This window comes from Anser cygnoides, chromosome 17 (assembly GCF_040182565.1).
Source record: "Anser cygnoides isolate HZ-2024a breed goose chromosome 17, Taihu_goose_T2T_genome, whole genome shotgun sequence".
NCBI lineage: Eukaryota > Metazoa > Chordata > Aves > Anseriformes > Anatidae > Anser > Anser cygnoides.
Genome location: NC_089889.1, coordinates 9,259,751 through 9,277,655, shown reverse-complemented (window position 1 = coordinate 9,277,655; position 17,905 = coordinate 9,259,751). Strand labels below are relative to the sequence as shown.

Sequence of the window (17,905 nt, the reverse complement as noted above, 5' to 3'; positions counted from 1 at the left end):
GCTAAAAGGAAACAATCCTTGGGATTACAGAGCATGCTTACTTGAAAAGGTGGCGTTGCTAAAGCCATGTTAGAAATGGCCTGTGTATCTCTAATTAATTGATCTGAGCTAAGTTTTCTTTCATCCTTCGTACCAGCTACCAACAATAATAATGCAGGGTAAGTTATGGGGTAATGGTCAGAAAATCCCTGTTTCAGAAGAGGTGGTGAAAATTTGTTGTTTACTTGCCTACTTGTTAAAGAAATGGTCTGGAAGCACGTAGGGATAATTTACTACAGAGCGTAGAGAAAGTTTTGAGAAGGATGGTAACTTTCAAAATATAACGATGGGCTTGGAAGCTAAGCTGATCTGTGATGGTTTCTGCAGTGCTGGTATTCATTTGCTCAGGAAAGGAAGTTGTAAAGACAGCAGGACAGAGATAACAGTTAAGATGCAAGCTCTAACAGACTTGGGAATCCGAGATAGGCAGTTTGTCTAAATGCTGTTGCATTTATCCTAGGGAAGAAGAAAAATAAAGTCTAGTAAAAGACCAGGATGCTGTGTCAGAGGGAAGCAGATAAGGTATTTCTTGAAATACAAAAATAAGGATCACGATATTTGAACATCAGATCTCAAATCTCCTGAAAATATCTTCCTTTTCATGGTTCTAACTGTTGTTGCTTTTTAAATTTTATTTCAACTTTTTAAATAAGAATGCCAGGGGTAAAAATTCGCTTGTAAGAATTTCTAAAGTAGTAGTAAATTCTCAGGAAAGCATAAGTTGGGGATTTGCTTGACTAGCTTTAGAAGCAGTTTCCTAACAGGTGATTTTCTTAGCTCACCAGGGAACATACGCAACAGTTAACTGCTGCTGTTCTTTCATGGGTATGCAAAGCAACTATGGGAATCCATCATCCAGGTGGATCCACAATCCAAAGGCAGCTACAGCTATTCTTTACTGACAACAACACAGAGCTGAACTAAATCACTCCAGTGTGTTGTAGGCATACTTGGTACTTCCTATAGATCTGAGGCTCATTCCAACTGCAGTTAGGTAGTATTTGAAGAGAAAAAAGTGAACATGACTGTTCTTTCTCCTTGCTGGTGTCCAACATTGGCTTTTCTGTCTCCTTTTGATTAGTAGAAGGTGAAAGCCAGACATCGCTGAATCTTCTTGGCTGTGCTATCTTACTTATGAATGTTTTCTTTCCCATCTAACAAACCTCCAATAGACCATGTGCCCAAAATGGGGCTCAGCCAACCTTCTGCTCTGTGCTATCAGTCATCCACAGTTCTCTGGTGGATTTGAGCAAGAAGCAATCAATAAGCCCATGGAAACAAATATAAAACTTTGATTTAAAACTACATGAGGCTGGACTTGGATGCCGTTGATAAGGTTCAATGTGTCTAACCATACAGTTAATGACATAGAAGCATTATCTGCCTCAATTGTTTGATGAGCAATAACAAATCTTCATGTCCTGTTTAACCGCCTCCATTTAATGTATGTTTCTTTGCAGACAATGTGCAGTAAAATCTGCTGCCGCTCGTTTCCCAGGCTGTAGAAAGTAATGAAGTAACAGTGGTGATGAGGCAGATGTTTCTGCTTCAGCCCGAATTAGTGATTATTACAACACAAATGAAGACCATTTAATTCTCATAGAGCTGCTCAGTTTGCCTTAACTAGTATTTGCTGGTTTCATCCAGGTTCTCTAGGAAACGTTACTGAGGGTAGTTAATCAGAAATCAATTCTTCAAGTCTGCCAGATCAGTGTGGAAATGTCTGTCCCCTGTACCTGGGAAACGGTGAGCAGCAGTGCTTCGTCAGAGACGAGAAGAACTTTAAGAAATAAGGGCTTTCCTGTAGGAATGCAGGCGATTTCACAGGTCTCTCTACTCACTGGCCAGGGCCAGATGAAGTATTTTCTACATCTAGATCAAGACTGCTAATCAACTAGCCCTGATACAAATTACAGGCTTTCATGTTAATCTCTCTTTTTTTTTTTTAAGAAATCAAGTGTAAGCTTGAATATGTCATGCAGAAAGTCACTTGTAAATTGTGTAGAGACTGTAATAAGTACTAACCACTCATTTCAACAAACTGGTAGTGCAGTTTTATATATGCAACCAATGTCTTATGGTGGACATCCCGTATATAATCTGTTTTTTCAATGTGTTAAACTGTTCTTGAACTTTTTTGTGTTGGATATCTTACAGAATCTATTACCTGTTGCACTATAGCTAATTCTTTATGTTTTGTTAGATGCTTTCTATACTTTCTGACTCCAGTAAAAAAAAAAAATGTTTTGAAGTTTGGATTTGCCACATTCTCATGTTGTTATGTTGAGCTGTTTGGAAAGAATCTTAAGTTCTCATTAGAATGAGAAAATATTTAAATGTTTAAATGGTGCAGCTGTTATCAAGCCTTGAGATATAAGTAGCTCTTGGAAGGAAATATTTTGAACATGCCTTGACAAATGTAAACCTGCTCACTTCATGCAAGAGTTCACCATATGCTTGAGGCATATTATAAGGCAAAAACAAGTCCTTTGCATAGCCTAAAAGAAAAATTGTAGCTATGCTGTGGTGGGCCAGACTAGCTATAGTACTTGAGTCTGCAGTTTGGTGATCTGTCTTTTCTGAAAAAGATTGCACAAACAGTAGAAAAAGACTTACTTTCCCACGTCATGTTCTAGGCTGTAGAGTAAGCATTCCAGGAGCCAGCCTGTGACCTTCTCCTCCTCGACCTGACTTTTCTGTGTAGATCTACGTTTCTCAGTCCTTGCAAGTGACAGGAAACTGCTCCTATCTCGAGGTAAGGCAGGAAGGACTCGCTGTGGAAAAAGCCGGCTGTTCTGCTGGTGTCTGAATGCTTTCAGGTTTTTTTGTTTCTGCCCCTAGAGGGCTCCCTCCTTCCTTTGGCCAAAGCAAAACAAGGGCGATAGGAAAAGATACCTGATGTTGCCTTCACCACAAGTTGTTCCCAAGAGCCCTCTGAGTGCTGTGTCATTCCCATAATATTTTTACCTTGCAGTTAACCACTGGAAAGCTGAGTCAGAAAAATGTGTTTGCATGGTAATACCTTCTTTCCTACTCCATATCTTTTAAGAAGTTGCAGTGGTTCTGGCACTAATGCTGTGTTTTCTTACTGGCTAAATTTCAACTAGTTGGTTCAGGATGGGATGCAGCTTGTCCAACAACAGAGCTCTGATAATGGCCAACAGCAGCAATCTGGGGAGAGTGCAAGGAGCCTCTTACGTGGGAGGCAGGAGAGTGGTAATTCATAAAGAATGGGACAAAGACATCATGGGTTAGAAGTAATGTTCCTTTTTGCATCTCTTAGACAAAATAATAATAATAAAAATCTGAAGTCTTGTTTCTCTTTACATAAGATATAAAAGATATTTCTCTGTGTGTGTTTATCTGCCTACCCAAGAGACCTCACTTTTAGTCTAGAGCACAGCTTCTTTACAGAACGAAGTTCTGGTGTCAGTGTGGGGAAAGGAGGGGGAAAAAAAAAAAAAAAACACAAAACCAACAATGGAACAGAAGACACTTCAGATTTTCTGTATAATTAATTATAGTCATTTAAAAATCTTGTGCACAGTCTTTGCTTGAAGAAGTTCTAAGTTATAATTAAGCCAAGCTGCTAACGATGGATCTAATTGTTGGGTTACAGACAGGCGCAGGTAATGCGAGTTGGGCCACTGACATCAGATATTTCACCCAATTGCTTTCTGTTGATGCAGCTAATTCCACACAACTGTTCCAGCAGCTGGAATGATTGGCATGAGGTGAAGCCTGGATGCCTGTCAAGAGTTTTCCCTGGCAGACTTAACTGGCCAAATGTCATTGGTCTTTAAAGGTACCATGTCCTTGGTGTTGGCTCTGCAAAGGTTTCTGGGAGCAAAGTTGCTTTAGCACTGCTCCTCTTAAACCCCCGATATCGAGGGACTTGAGATGGGAGAATGAATTAGATGCTGAAATGGCTCTGCAAACTCTTGCTTTTTTATTGTATCAGTCACGTGAAGTCGCACGTGTTTCTGAAGAAACGTGCAGTTGAGGCAAAGGTCAAGTTCAACGGTGTAGTCAGATACTGCTGTGGCATTGGCAAGTCAGCTTTTAATAATAAAAAGAAATCCTTGCTTCCATCTCTCTGTCCCATCCTTCAACGGATTTTCACCTCCAAGATGTGGAGAACATCACATCATACATGGAAAGAACTTTCTTTTACCGCAGAACTAAAGCTGCGTGCCTGTATTGGTAGTTGATAAGAATACTGTGTAAATATCCAACTCAGACATCCACTATTAAGGTTACATTTAAAAGCCTAAATACAGGGTGCTTGGAAGTTACCAGCTGAACCATTGAGACAACCTTCCTGCTACGCAGTGCAGTGTATATTTATTAGGGGATTTTGAGGAAAGTGTTTCACATTCTTATTTTTCAGCTGACATTAAAACCTGTGAAAAATATTTTCATCTAAATTTATTTTCCCATTATGTTCTTTCTCACAACAATGTTTAAGAGGCTGTTTTTTGCCTTAATTGTGGCATCTCAATTTGTTTTGGTTTTGTCTGCTGTCTAAAGTAAAAGAATTATGGATCTGTATTCTCAATGTTAAACCCATTTTGTAACTGCTGGCTGTTACTTAATCATTTATTTGATAGTGCTAGAAAGAAATTAGGAAATGGCTAACTTCTGCAGGGTTAAAAAGAGAGGGTATCCAAGCAATTTAGTATCTTTAAAGTAGTTTAAGAAAAGGCTAATGATTAAATTGTAGTAGAAATACTAATGCAAACCGTTCATTTATTCCCCCTACTAATAATCACTTTTTGTAATGGGAAGATATGTTGCAAAGGCCTGCCCTTACCCTCAGAAAATTGTCTTCTAATATCTTCTTGTTAATGAAATTTTAAGTCAATGAGCTCTTCCCAAATAGTAATAGGCCAAGCCAGGATGTGCATTAGCAGGCTAATGGCAGGCATCCTGCCTCGCTGAAGGCAGTGCGGCTCACAGCAATCCTCTAGGAGTTGGCTGCACCACTTGGAGCACTTAATCCTGGCTCTGCTAAAGCACTTCTTGTCCTCCCATTGTCTCCTTTGGGAGACTACTCCATTGACTAATAGATCTCACTGTCAGGATGTCTTTCCTCTTCTTCAGTCTTCCTGATCTCAGTTCCAATGCATATAACTGTAACTTCTTTGACTACTCTTTAATGAAATATTAATAAAGACAAAAAGCCATCACATTTATATTCATATCAAAAATGGAAACTAATCTGGTTTTCAGTCCTCATTGTAAAACTTGTAGAACTAACTGTTCTACAGATTTTAGTTAAATGCTGCCTGCATACATTTCGGGCTGATGGCAGCAGGATCTGGAAATCGGCTAGCATAAATCCACTCGTAAATAAAAGTACTGGGATTTGGAATCTGTCAGTGACTGATGTGTGCCTGTGACATGTAGAAAAGCTGGCAGCTAATGAAATCAGAGCTGAGCTGCTCAGGACTCAAGGGAAGTTTGTGAAGTTGCACAACGCACTAGTTGAGGTGTCACAGGGAAGCCAAGGGCTAGGGGTGTGGAAAGATGACCACCGGGGCTGCATTTTGCAAGGAAAATGGTGTCAGTGTGACAGCAGCCTGCAAAGCTCTCTGGCTTGTGCAGTGCGAGCTGCTTGCAGTCATTGCTGGCTGCGGAGAGAGGCTGGTGTGCAGGAAGTAGCCGGGGAGAGGTTTTCACAAGGACCTGTTGTTTGGTTGCTCAGATTATATCAGTGTTCTGGCTATTGAGAGGGATTTGGCCTTTTTGCTTGCAGCTTTATTTATTTTTTGCCTGTTCTCAATTCTCTTTGTGAATACCAATATTCTGAGTCACCCAGAACGATTTCTGCCTTCATTAGAGATTCCTTCCAGCTCCCCTTCAACTGCCTGTAGGCTGCTGCCTGCCCCTGCCTCCCCCTATGCACTTTGCTGCACGGATTTAGCTCTCAGTATTCCATCAGTCATCCCTTCCTGCAGCTCTGGCAGTTGAATACCTTCATCCATATTAAACTGGATTGTACCCTTGGTTCTTTGCACAACTTGCTTTCTTCACCTGACCTCTTCTGTACTGTCCTTGCTACTACTGGAGTGTTTTCAAGCGTTTGAGATGTGGTATAAGGCCACAGTTTATCCTTGGCCTACAGCAGCTGTGCTTGGAGCTAATCAAGTGAAATGGTTAGACCAGGGAACTGGGCATCCAAACCCTTTAACCCATTCCTGTTACACTGTGTCATCCTGGAATAAAACAGCATGTTCGTTTCTTGATATACTTTGGTGTTTTAATTGCCTACAGTATCTACACCACACAAACAGGATTGCGTTTCTAAAAACCTAAATAAAAAGATCCAATATAAATTAGAAGTAATTGTATAGTTTTTTAATGGATATTCCTACACGAGTTGCTGACCTCTGTGGTACTCAAAAGCTTGAGTATAAGAAATCTACAAATCAATAAGAAAAATAACCTGGAATGGAGGAGGGGTCTCATTACAGCGCTAAGTGTCGATACAGTAGATGTCTTAATGCTAGTTAATGACTGTCCCTAATGGTATTCAAACAATGTACATTTGCTTTAGCTTTTTTCAAAGTCCAGATAAGCTGCTCTGAGCTCTCTTAATGATGCGAATTATTTAACGCTCATTTGTATGCAGTATGCTCCTGCTTTGAAAGTACTTCACAGAATTCAAGCCAAATTCAGCCGTGCAGCTCCACTGAAGTCAGTTGTTGTCTGTGCATCTGCTGGTAGCTTTTCTTTTTGCTTTTGCTTGAAGAGTTAACTTCTTGTTGCACTGAGTTTATTTTATTTTTTTAAGTTAATATCTGCAAGGGTTTTTAGTCACCCTTCTCCCCTCCCTGGTAGAGTGGCTGTAAATACAAATGCGGTTTTGTTGATTCTCTCATCTCCCTCTTTTGATTCTCTCATCTCTCTCTTAAGCCCTGCAAAAGGAGGACAAGCTAAGCAGAAAATATTTTTCTGTATTCTTTCCTTTCCACTACTTTGCGCTTCCTAGGCACGGTTCTGCTGATATATGGAACTTCTCCTAAAAATCATCCTGCATAGAATCTCTGCCTGCCATCAGATGTATGCAAGAAGCTGAGTTTCTGTCTGTGGCCCATTTCTGGGTTAACACGACGTGAACTGATGGAGGCCAAGTCACGTACAATTCTGCAGGTTAGTTCTGCTCAGTATAGCAATGTAAGGATGCGTTTTCTTGTGGCTGATAGCAATATGGTGTGGGAGCCTGGGTTAATATTTGAATAGAAGTAGCTGCTGGAAGGTGGAACAGGTATTCTTAGTTCAGACACATATTTTTGTGTTTGACATTATAACTGCAATATTCTTTTAATGTAATTTTTAACTCAGCCCCACTATGTTTTTAGCATGCACAGTAAAAGAAAAAAAATCATCTGCAATCATATCATTCACTCCCCCTGGGTAATGGGTAGGGGTGTGATTTTGAGCTTACAGCACAGACCTACAACTCTACTGCCTGCACAGAGTAAGTAGGAGTAATGGAAAAGCATCCTTTCTAAATGTACGTGTCACTAGAATGGGCAGAGATGTTTCTTGTCAGCTGTTAAGATATTTGCTGGCAGCACAGGGATGAGTGTTGAGATGTGGGAATAATGGGTTCATTTCCAAGTTCTACAGCGGATGAATCTAAATGTCCTGCTGCCTTATTCCGTATAACATTACAGTGTATGACTGCTTCCCCTCTCCCTGTCCTGTAGCAGAGCTCTCCAGCTTCTGGCCTGTGTTCATCTTGATCTCCACAACATGGTTCCTTACCCCCCCAGCTCCTCCCTCCTTGCTGCTTGCCCATCCCTTTTGGCCTGCATCTCTCTTCCCTCTCTCCTGCTGGGGATGGCTGTAATCCCCGGAGGAATGTGGCCCACAGGCCTCTGCAGGACCTGGGCGTGTGACTCCAGAGAGCCTGCGATGGGGAATGCAAAGCAGGAAAAAGCAATCTCGTGTCACCTGGCAGCACGGGGTGGGGGGGAGAGCTGGGGATCTGCGGGCTGCTCAGTGTGCTTGGCTCTCCAGTCGTCTCATCAGACAGAAAAATAGAGGCTAGACTTTTCGGCTGCATGTATTATTTCCCTATTCATTGTGTCTGGGTGATGTATTCTCTGCCTGTGGTTTTAATAAATGTCTTTCTAAGCTACTTTCTGCTTCAGTCCCCCTTGGGATAGCTCTTTCCAACTCAGCTGCATCAGTATGCTGAAGATGTTAAGTTGAACGTGTGGAACGGGAAAAAGGAGAACTTCCCATAGAGCATCTAAGGCAGCTTTAACTTTAATAATATCTCTATGAAGCTGTTGTATATTACAAACCTCACCTGAATTTTAAGTTGCACAAAGCTCTCTCAATCATATTAACTCCTCCTCCCTTTCCTTTTTGTATTTATATGTCCGCAGAGCACTCAAAAGCGTTTGCAAGGAGAATCCCAAACTACTGTTAGGACACAAACTTGTGCTGGGTTCTAATAAGGCCTTGCAGGTAGGATGTTGCTGTGTTTTAGAGCATCCTGAACATTTCAACAGGGACATAGGGGGAAAAAAATAAATCATTGTTCTGTGTTTGGAAACTAAGTTTTGTTCTATGTAGTAAGCACCCATCTTAACCCTGCTAGAGCAGAACAACACCCCTTTTCTAGCAGAAACCAGAGTTGTTGTTAATTAATGTCTTGCTGAAAACTAAGTCTTTGCCATCTGTTCCGCCCCCTCACTACGAATGCCACTCTCATTATGTTGATTATGTAATTAAAAATGAAAATATATTTTGGTAGAGTGCTGCATAGGCATCTGTGCTGATTCTTCTGTTCCTATTCACTGCCCCTGCCCCCAGCACATACAAAAAGGAAAAGACAACAATTGTTTGGCTCGCCAGGAGCTTTATGCTGAAGCTGTGGCACTGGCTGCCAGACTGGTGCACGTCATGGGAGCAGCCACTTGAACCCTGCTGTGTTTGAGCTGCGAGTCCTTCGGAAACCCTGGTTATTAGGTTCATGAGAAATCCGTGGCAGGAAGCTGCCCCTTAAACTGAAGCGGCTTTAAGTTCTTGTGATGGGTTAACTTGAATCCAGATCAAGAAAAGTGAAAAGAAAAAAGGCCTGGCTACTTTATAAGTGATAGCGTGACCTCTGAGATCAGCGAGGCTGCTCGTGTTACAAATATGGTCTATGTCTAAGGGTGGAGGAAGAGAAAAAGAGGAGGGGTAGCTTTCCTGTAAGTGGGTTAGAGCAATTACTGAGGTCTCTTACAGCAAATGAAGTTGTCAGTGTGAGTCACATTCCCTTTTTTTCCTCTCCCTGCCAAGTTTTAAGCAGTAACCAGACGGAGAAAAAAAAAAAAAAACAGGGAAAAGTAACAATGGAGAAAAGTTGAACTGAAACAACCCTTCATTCAGGGTATTGTTTGACATTTTAGTTCTGATTGTACATAGAGATAAAGGGTCTATAAATATCCTGTCTGCTGAAATTCCTTATCACAACATCGCCTGTCAGCTGAACAAATAGGTTAGGTTCTCCAAATACTACCTAATTACATATGTAAATACAAAATTACTGATTATATCCTTGCACCACGTGGAATGAAGGCCTGATCACTGGAAGGGACGTTAACCTTTTCTGTTTTGCTGGGAGATGCCCCAGTCTCAGGAGAGCAAACAGCAAGTACAGCTGTTGCTGCTGAATTGGTGCAAGCTCCAAGACCAGACTGAACGAAGCAACAAGATATTTATCTGGCTAACGAGACTAGATGAAAGCATCTTCTGATGCTTTTGAAACTATCTTAGCATTTAGTTCTGTTTAACAAATGGCTGGAAGCTTTTCTACTCTGCTTTAGAGCTTTTAATGAAGCATTGTGATTCCCATTGTGGTTGATTGTTTGACACTTTTATTATTACTGGTATGCATAGCGTTTTTTAATGTTTGACAGCTGGAGAAAGAAGTATTTTGTGCATTCAAACTTTTAGTACAAAGCTGCTGTTTTCCATTCTGCCTTTGTCTTTTATTCTTGCTGATGCAAATCAACGAAAGACAGAACTGATGAAATTACGTTTGTTTACTTTTTACTTGATAATAAGACACAGCCAGCCTTTTATAAAAGACAGAAATAGGGGATGTGAATGTTTCTACAGTATTTCTAGAAAGGTTTTTTTTCTTACAATATAAAGGCATTTATTTGTTTCATATGTTTTGATTTATAAGATAATGTGCACTTCCTAATGCATGTGGAATAAGAATGGAGCAATGAATGACAGTTAGCAATGGATTCCATTTGAAAAGCTCATAGCTTGTTGTTTTTCTTAATTCAACAGTATAAATGATCATAGCACATCACAAGATAAACACACCAAGATACCTCTGTCCTTCACAGTAGGACTGCCTCTGATCATTATTGCATATTTGTATATAGCTGTACAAAAAATCCACTCCATCAGCTTTGGCTTTATACACATGTAATTGATATTGGGTACTGGCTTTGATACATTGGTATGATATTGGAAAGAAACAATCACTGAGAGGCAGGGCTGCAGAAATCGGATACCCATGATTGTTTTGGTGAGTAATGCGCATGTCTTGTGGATTGTGTAATACTTCTTTTTTTTTTTTTTTTAAATGCTTGTCCTGAGAAAGAAGGCCTGCATTTATCTATCTGGTTTGTGAGTGTGCATGCAAGCAAAAAGGTCCTGGATTGGGAGTACATTTCTAGATGTCAGTAGCTGCAGCAGAAAGATTTTGGAAGGAGTAAAAGGCAAACAGGAGAGGAAGATGATGAATGGAAAGGAGGTAGTAAGAAAGGCACTATAAAACTGCTGTCATGATCACTGTTTCCTGCATTTTGGCCAAAAAGGGCAAAAGGGCAGCAAAGGATGGCAAAGGCAACAGAGGTGTCTGAAAGGCTTTCCAGTAGTGTAGCCAAATCTCCCTGTTCCACAGACAAAATAGACTGACAGAGTGATATCACATGGCAGCTGAGCCAGACCTAATGAATTGCTCGTAACAAAAAGGGCAGTTCTGCTCCCGGCCTTGCTGCTTTCTTTATACAGGTCTGGTGTTTGTCTGGACCCTTTGAGTTTATGCAGCTTGATAAACTGTAAGTAAATGAATTCAGCAAAAATTAGTGAAGTACCAGCCGAGGAGGGAAGAAGGGTTAGACACTGTGAGAAGCAAAACTGGAACTGCAATGAGTGGGAGAAGCATGGATGTCAGATTTTTGCTGCAGATGTGGGGCTGCATTCTGGAGGATGCCTTGCTGCTACCCTACGCCTAACCTCCCACTTCGTCTCCTAGGTGGTGCCTCACTAAAAAGGGCATGAAATGAGCATGAACTGATCAAGAAAGATGCCTGGACAGGTGAAGGGAGGCAATCCAGCAATGCCAGTCCACGTGGCAGAGAAGGGAATGAACTGCTGCGGGACTGCAGGAGCCCAGGAGGGTGTTGTCATGGGTAAGAGTAGTGAAGAGGAACCAAGAAGGAAACAGGACGTGTTCAGAATGACTGCAGAATGCTGCTGCAACAGCACTGAGAAAATGCTGGAATATGGGGCAATGGTCCCATTTTGCTAATCCAGCTCTCAAACGGTTTTTCTAATGTATCCAGGTAGCAGGCCTGGAAGGGGGAGTCCTGTTTATCTCCATTATTTAGGTATACATTTCTCCAAATTGGGATTTGATAAGAGGACAGCTGCTGCATTTTTATTATTTGAGACAAGCGGCAGTAAAAGCTATTCAGAGTTCACGATGGAAATGTATCCGCATATTGGCATTTATCCAGCTGCATTTCACAAAGGTAAATGGGACGTGAGAGTGGTATGCTGCCCCCTTTTAATCCATTTTCTGTAGAAGGGGGTACTTTGCTTCTCTGCGGGAAAGGCCAGCACAGCTACAGTGCTAATAAACGCTCATTTCTCACTGCAGCATATGGGCTTCCCAGACAATTGCTTCCAAGCAATTTGTAGTTGAATTACAATTAAATATCCACGCACATTTCCATACCATGGTCTGGTGCGCAAGGCATAGGCCTAAGTGGCTGGACATCTGCTGTCTGCTCTCCCATACATAGTGTTTGGCAGAGCCTAATTGCTTAATCTTACCCTACCTCCATTAACGGTACCTGTAAAATTGGATGCAGAGCATCATTCTACAGATGTTTTGGCATATTCTTCAAGAAGAGCAGCATTTTCTTTCTTGCTCTTTTTTCTTCCCCTCCCCCCCCTTTTTTTTAAAGCATCCCTTATTGTCAAATAGTCAAAAATACTTTTCAATGCTGTTGATCTTTCAGTCAAAGGATATCCAGGTCAGGGGTTCACTTTGGCTCTGTTAATGACAGTGGGAAATAAGACATCATATTAAAAAGTTGGTTGAGATGCAGGACACTCATAGATCCTCTCAACAATTTTGTGTCATTTGTACAAGACCCAGAGACTCAGTAATGCAATAAGATAAATGTAGTGCTTGATTACAGTGGATGTATTGCACTTAAAAAGGTATTTTATTGTTAGGCTCTGCATATCTAAAGTAATAACCACTGTATGTCAGGCAAGACAATGGTAAAGTAAGCCAGATAATTTTCCCATTGTTAAAACTTTCAAAATCCAAAAAGCTATAAATGTCTTAATTATGTTCAATTTAGCTAGATCTAGTGCTGGTGGCTGGAGGGAACATCTTTCTGAGGTTCAGTCTTTCCCCTGGTCTAACTGATAACACTTAAAATTCTGTCACTTACACTGTTACAGCTATTTAAAGAAGAATTATATGTAGTCATTACCCATCCTGAGTTTCCATGCAGCAGGGTTACCATATGAAACTGCAGTTTAGTTGTTCTCATTTGTCCCAGAAAGCTTGAACAAAGATGTACAGTCTGCTCTGAACGTAACCAGCATCCTTCGGTGCTGAAGCTCTATGAGGCACGTGGGCTGTCTTCTGCACTGTTGTATAGTTACCTAACAAAATGCTTATTACCTGTGGGTTTGGTAGAAACTTTGAATTTTGCCCCCTTGACTCCAACCCCATGTGCATGTCAGCTTCAGACAAAGTTCTAGCCACGATCACAAGAACATCCTAAATCAGTCTCAGTAGTTTGTATTTCCTTGCCAAAGATCTTATCTGCTCTGGGTGCAAGTTGCACCATAAAGAGTGCTGGTGTTGAAAATTTTTCACCCTTCTGTTTCACAACTCTACCTTTTCAGGCTAGGTTAATTTATCTAGAAGAATTGAGACAAAGCTGTCAAGTGAGAAAGGCTGCACAGCAAGACAGCACTGCTCCGAGCATCTGCACAATTTGTATATTTGATTAGGTACCTCAGCACTTGCAGATTATTGTTGTTACAAGCAAATCCTACTTTTGCCATTTTCTTATAAGGCTCTGTGCTGCATTTCAGTGGATGTTCATTCTCTGTATACCTGTGTTCTTTACAAAAATGACAAATGCTGATAGTAAAAATTACATTTGCTCATTAAAACATATTGCTATTTATATATCACATATATATATATATATATATATATATATATGCTGTGGTCCAATGACCTAATGAGAGATGTGTCATGGATTTCAGTGGGACATGAGCTGGGCCTCGAAATCTGCTTCTCACATGAGTAGTCCCCTGATACATATCATGAAAACCTTCTTTTGTTTATAAGGACAGATGCCACAGGGGGTTGTATATTTGGATATATATATTTTTTTCTTAGTGTTTATTATCAAATGCTTGCAAGTTCTATGATGTGGTAAAAACTCTCTCTGTGGATAAACAGGAAGCACTCAGAGGTATTGCATTACCCACGTAACGCAACACAGATTCCAACAGCTTGGCTCTTTTTTTCAACATACTGTGACACCACTTCCTTCAGGAAATCTCTTGTCTGTAGAGCTCATTTCTGCTATAGATATGCAAAACTGCAAAAGAATTGGTTGTTTTAAAAATGCATGTTGATTTGCCAGTTTCAGACTGTGGAAACTGATGTCTAATTGATGTAATGTCTTTAAAAATATGCAATACAGACTCTTTGGGCTCTTTGGTCAGTGGGCTGAACAGAGTGCAAGGAGAAGTGACTGACACCATCCCTCCCACAGCACAGGTGCACCTTAGAGAGCAACGATGCAGATTTTCCCTGCAGGAACCTGAAATGTGTCTCAGCTGTAAATCTGGAGGTGCCTCTTCTGCAGTCCTGCCACGCAGTGTCAGCAAGGCCCGGGTCTGCCCCGTACAGGAAGAACGGCAGTCCTGGTTCCAGTCAGGTCTTGTTATCTGCCAAGGCTAGCAGCAAAAAAGCTAAGTATGTCTGTTCGTATGTGGAAACCTATATTCAGAATAGCTGTGCCAAGGCAATCTGATGTATCAGTATCGGCTGAATTTAGAACCCCAGTGGCTTTTATGTGAAAATCTTAGAATGCCATTAGCGTACTGCTTCCTGTGCCTTGTTTCTGTTCAGCCAGTTCCCGTCACTTAAAGTAAGCAGACAGCTAGGAATTATACTTGTGCCACCACAAAATCATTAGATATGTGTTTGTGACAAACCACCCGAAGTGACAACATCATCACTTTAAAGGAAGTCCTAGTAAGGTCTTGTTTGAAGGTTTAGTATCATTTCCCAAGCTGGTTCTCAGTGAAGGGACTTCTCTGTCTTCCAAATGCTTCACTTGCACAAAGCCAGATGCAATTGGGTGTAGATATCAGGACTGATGCTTTCTCCTCTGCCCTCAGCTATAAGCAAGAAATATTGAAAACAAGAGTTGCTGCAATATCTAGGCAACATAAAACCTCAGTGATTCTGTTTTTACATTCTTTGACTTCTGCCTTTGTTGGATGCATCGCTTGTCCTGCCAACAGCTGAACTGAGAGCAAGTGGGGGAAACAGACTGCATATTTTAGTGTTTGTAAATCATGAGACTTGTGAAGTTTTCTAATAATCTTGTCTCTTTTCTGTATTTTATTGTATTTACCTAACAATCAATGATTTCAGAAATAGATCAAGAGACTGATATTACACACTAGCTAAATCAATTTCGTAAAAACTTTATAGCCTTTCAGTGCATAAAGCTTTGGCACAAGAAAAATGTTAATGTAGCAGGATTTCAGCAACATCCTCACAAGTCTCTCTAACATTCCATCTAAATAGTGGCTGTGCATGTGTTTTGTTTTGCCAGTCCTGTAGAATAACTTAGTCTCGTTCAATTCTTTTATCATCTGTAGCTTGTTTACTGAATTTTAAGTCTTGGGCGAGATGAAGCAAGCTCATGAGGAGAAGTCGGTTTTCAAAAGATACAAGCTCCGGATAACTGAGAACAAGTAAAGCACACAACAATATTGAAATCACTCAGTTTTATTGCAGCTGACTGAGACAGAGCGTGCTTTGAAGCTGGGAAATTTCCATTACTGAAGTGCAGGACAGTGCCTGGATACTGCTGCTACTGCAGTTGAAAAATAAAAGCAACTTAATTTTACTTAGCAGCAAAATGTCAGTATATTAGTTTAAATTGTTAGAATTATATAATAAGCTTTTAAAGTTGCTGTAAAATGGATCCCTTCTAAAATATTTATAATGTAGTTGTTGTAAACTACTTGCATGAAACTAAAGAACACAAAAATGAGTTGAAATTGTACCTGAGCTTTCAAACTATATCATATTTGTGAACAGCAAATCTAACAAGAACATGATAGATGATACATCCCCTACAACGCTGACAGTGTGACAGTGACAGAATGATACCCAGTGCAAAATCAAGGCTGTTTCTGACAGAATAGTTCTGCAATTAATAATCCTTTGTGCTCCCCTTGGCATGCACAAAACAAACATAGCAATCTGTTTATTAATTTGAAGCCCATAAGGTATAAGCCACCATAAGTTTCCTAAAATTCAGTCAGAATATTGAATGGGGGAAAAAAGAATTAAATTTGTTTTGGCATCAAGTTATCCAGCACTTTGGGCATGAAACTTTTAACTTCCCAGCAGCATAAGATTACAGAGAGATTCTCATTTATGCTAAGGTCACTTCATACAGTCAAAGCAGTGGCCGACATTTAAATGAAAATTAGTCTCAAGGGATTTTGGCTGTATGTTACCAGTTAAATCAAGCCCAGGTAGGTACTGCCTAGAAGTTATTAGCATCTGATGCTCTTTATGAATCTTAGGGTAGTTCCCAGTGGATCAGAGCTCATATCTAAGCAATTTAAGTTTGTGTCTCATACATCACCATGGTTCCTGAGTGCCTGAGAAGTTAAAATATATCTTTATGAAACATCTTACATGTCTTATTTCTCCTTTTTCTTTTTCTCCCCCGCACAGAGGCTTGCGGTCTCTTTAACTAATGCTGGGAAAATTGTTTTATATACTTAATGCCTGCAATTTGTTTCAATGATGAGGGTGGCAGGTCAGGGTCATTCTGAGGTACTCTGAAAGCAAATGCCATACTCCTGCAGCAGATACCATAAAAGCTGCATCTTCAATGTCTCCACGCAAATAATACAACTATCACAGTGGTGACGATTTTAGGAGATGTAGCTTTAATTTTCAAAAGAAAAATGGAACCCCTCCCACCCCCAATAAAATATGACACTGTAGGGCAGTTACGTGTTGTTTGTTCTTTGCCTAAACCTGATCATGCTGTTTCCAGGACTCGTAGGGCCTTTCCTAGTATGACATTTGCTTTTCGAGAGACCTATTTACAGAACACAAATTTAACAGTTAAAAGTAGATGTGTATAACTGTACAGAGAATTTGCAGAACCTGATTGTAGAATGAACTCATCCATGTGACTCCTGAACTTGATATGAAGATGGAGATGGTCCAAACCATGGCATATTTAAACTGACCTGTTGTATGGCTTAGCTGTTTCCTAATATAGCTTTCAAACAGAAGGTACTGCATTTCTCTTTGGAGAAATTCTTCTTAGCAGTGTTTTTGTTTCTGTTTGAGGCATGGGAACAGTTTTTCCCCCCTGCTTTTCATTATCTGCTGTCATTTTGTAGTATCACCTGTCCCCCCAACATAACCCATTATTTTGATCGTCAAACTAATAATTTTCTTAAAACACATTTACATTCTTTTCAGAATTGAGTCTCTAATGTCACCTTGCTAAAGTAAAAGACCAAACATTAAGTGCAGGTAATGGCAGTGTATTTAAGTAGGCTGAGAAGCAATTGATAACATTTCTATCCAGTCTGCCTAACTTGCTAACTGCAGTGCTTCATTGAAATATGTACGCTAAGTTCTGTCACAAGAGAAATTGTTGGCAAAGTACGCCATAGCGTTTTGGTTGCTTATTTGGGTTTAGTTGGCTTGGACATATTTGAACACAGCATTCAAAGGTGCTGCTGGTCTTTCCACAATTTCCTGGTCTGCCTGGCTGGTTTTCTTTTTGTTCTGATGCGTCCTGGTGAAGGTAGAAAATAATGTAGATACACACCAGTTTTTAATTAAATTTTGCTATGACAGGTTGTGTTTAAACTAGCTTCCCTATAATCATTTGTTTTGCATTTGCTGATGACAGATTTATTTATGTAAGAAATCAGAACTGTAACCATAAATTCATTTTTGGAGTTGAGAACCTTTTAAATCTTATTTTACTTGTTTTCAGAAAATTTAAACATCTATTCACATTTACTGCTGTCTAAAATTTCTGAGAAAAATAATGCTGGGTTTCTAAAGTGCAGAAGAATGCATCGTGAAAAAAATGCAAGGAAAAATAAATTGAAAGCACTATCCCCCTCAAATACACAACAAAAAAGCTGTATAGCTGAATGTCTGTTAAACATATGGAGGAGTTTATTAGATTTTGCTGGCCCTCCGTGACAGCTTTCACTCCATCAAACTGAAACCCTGACCTGCTGGGTAGGGTTGCATCAAAGGGGAGTCCTTGGGCTGTGGATGGCC

At 40.3% G+C, this 17,905-nt stretch overlaps 1 long non-coding RNA gene across 1 annotated transcript; it reads left to right on the top strand.

The window, feature by feature from the left end:
* The first annotated feature begins 174 nt into the window (after positions 1 to 174).
* On the top strand, positions 175 to 16,275 carry LOC136786547 (uncharacterized). The gene is made up of 5 exons (XR_010825503.1): positions 175 to 2,794; positions 3,729 to 3,844; positions 7,034 to 7,194; positions 8,442 to 8,523; positions 11,321 to 16,275. It is a non-coding gene; the product is annotated as an uncharacterized lncRNA (long non-coding RNA).
* The last annotated feature ends 1,630 nt before the right edge of the window (positions 16,276 to 17,905 follow it).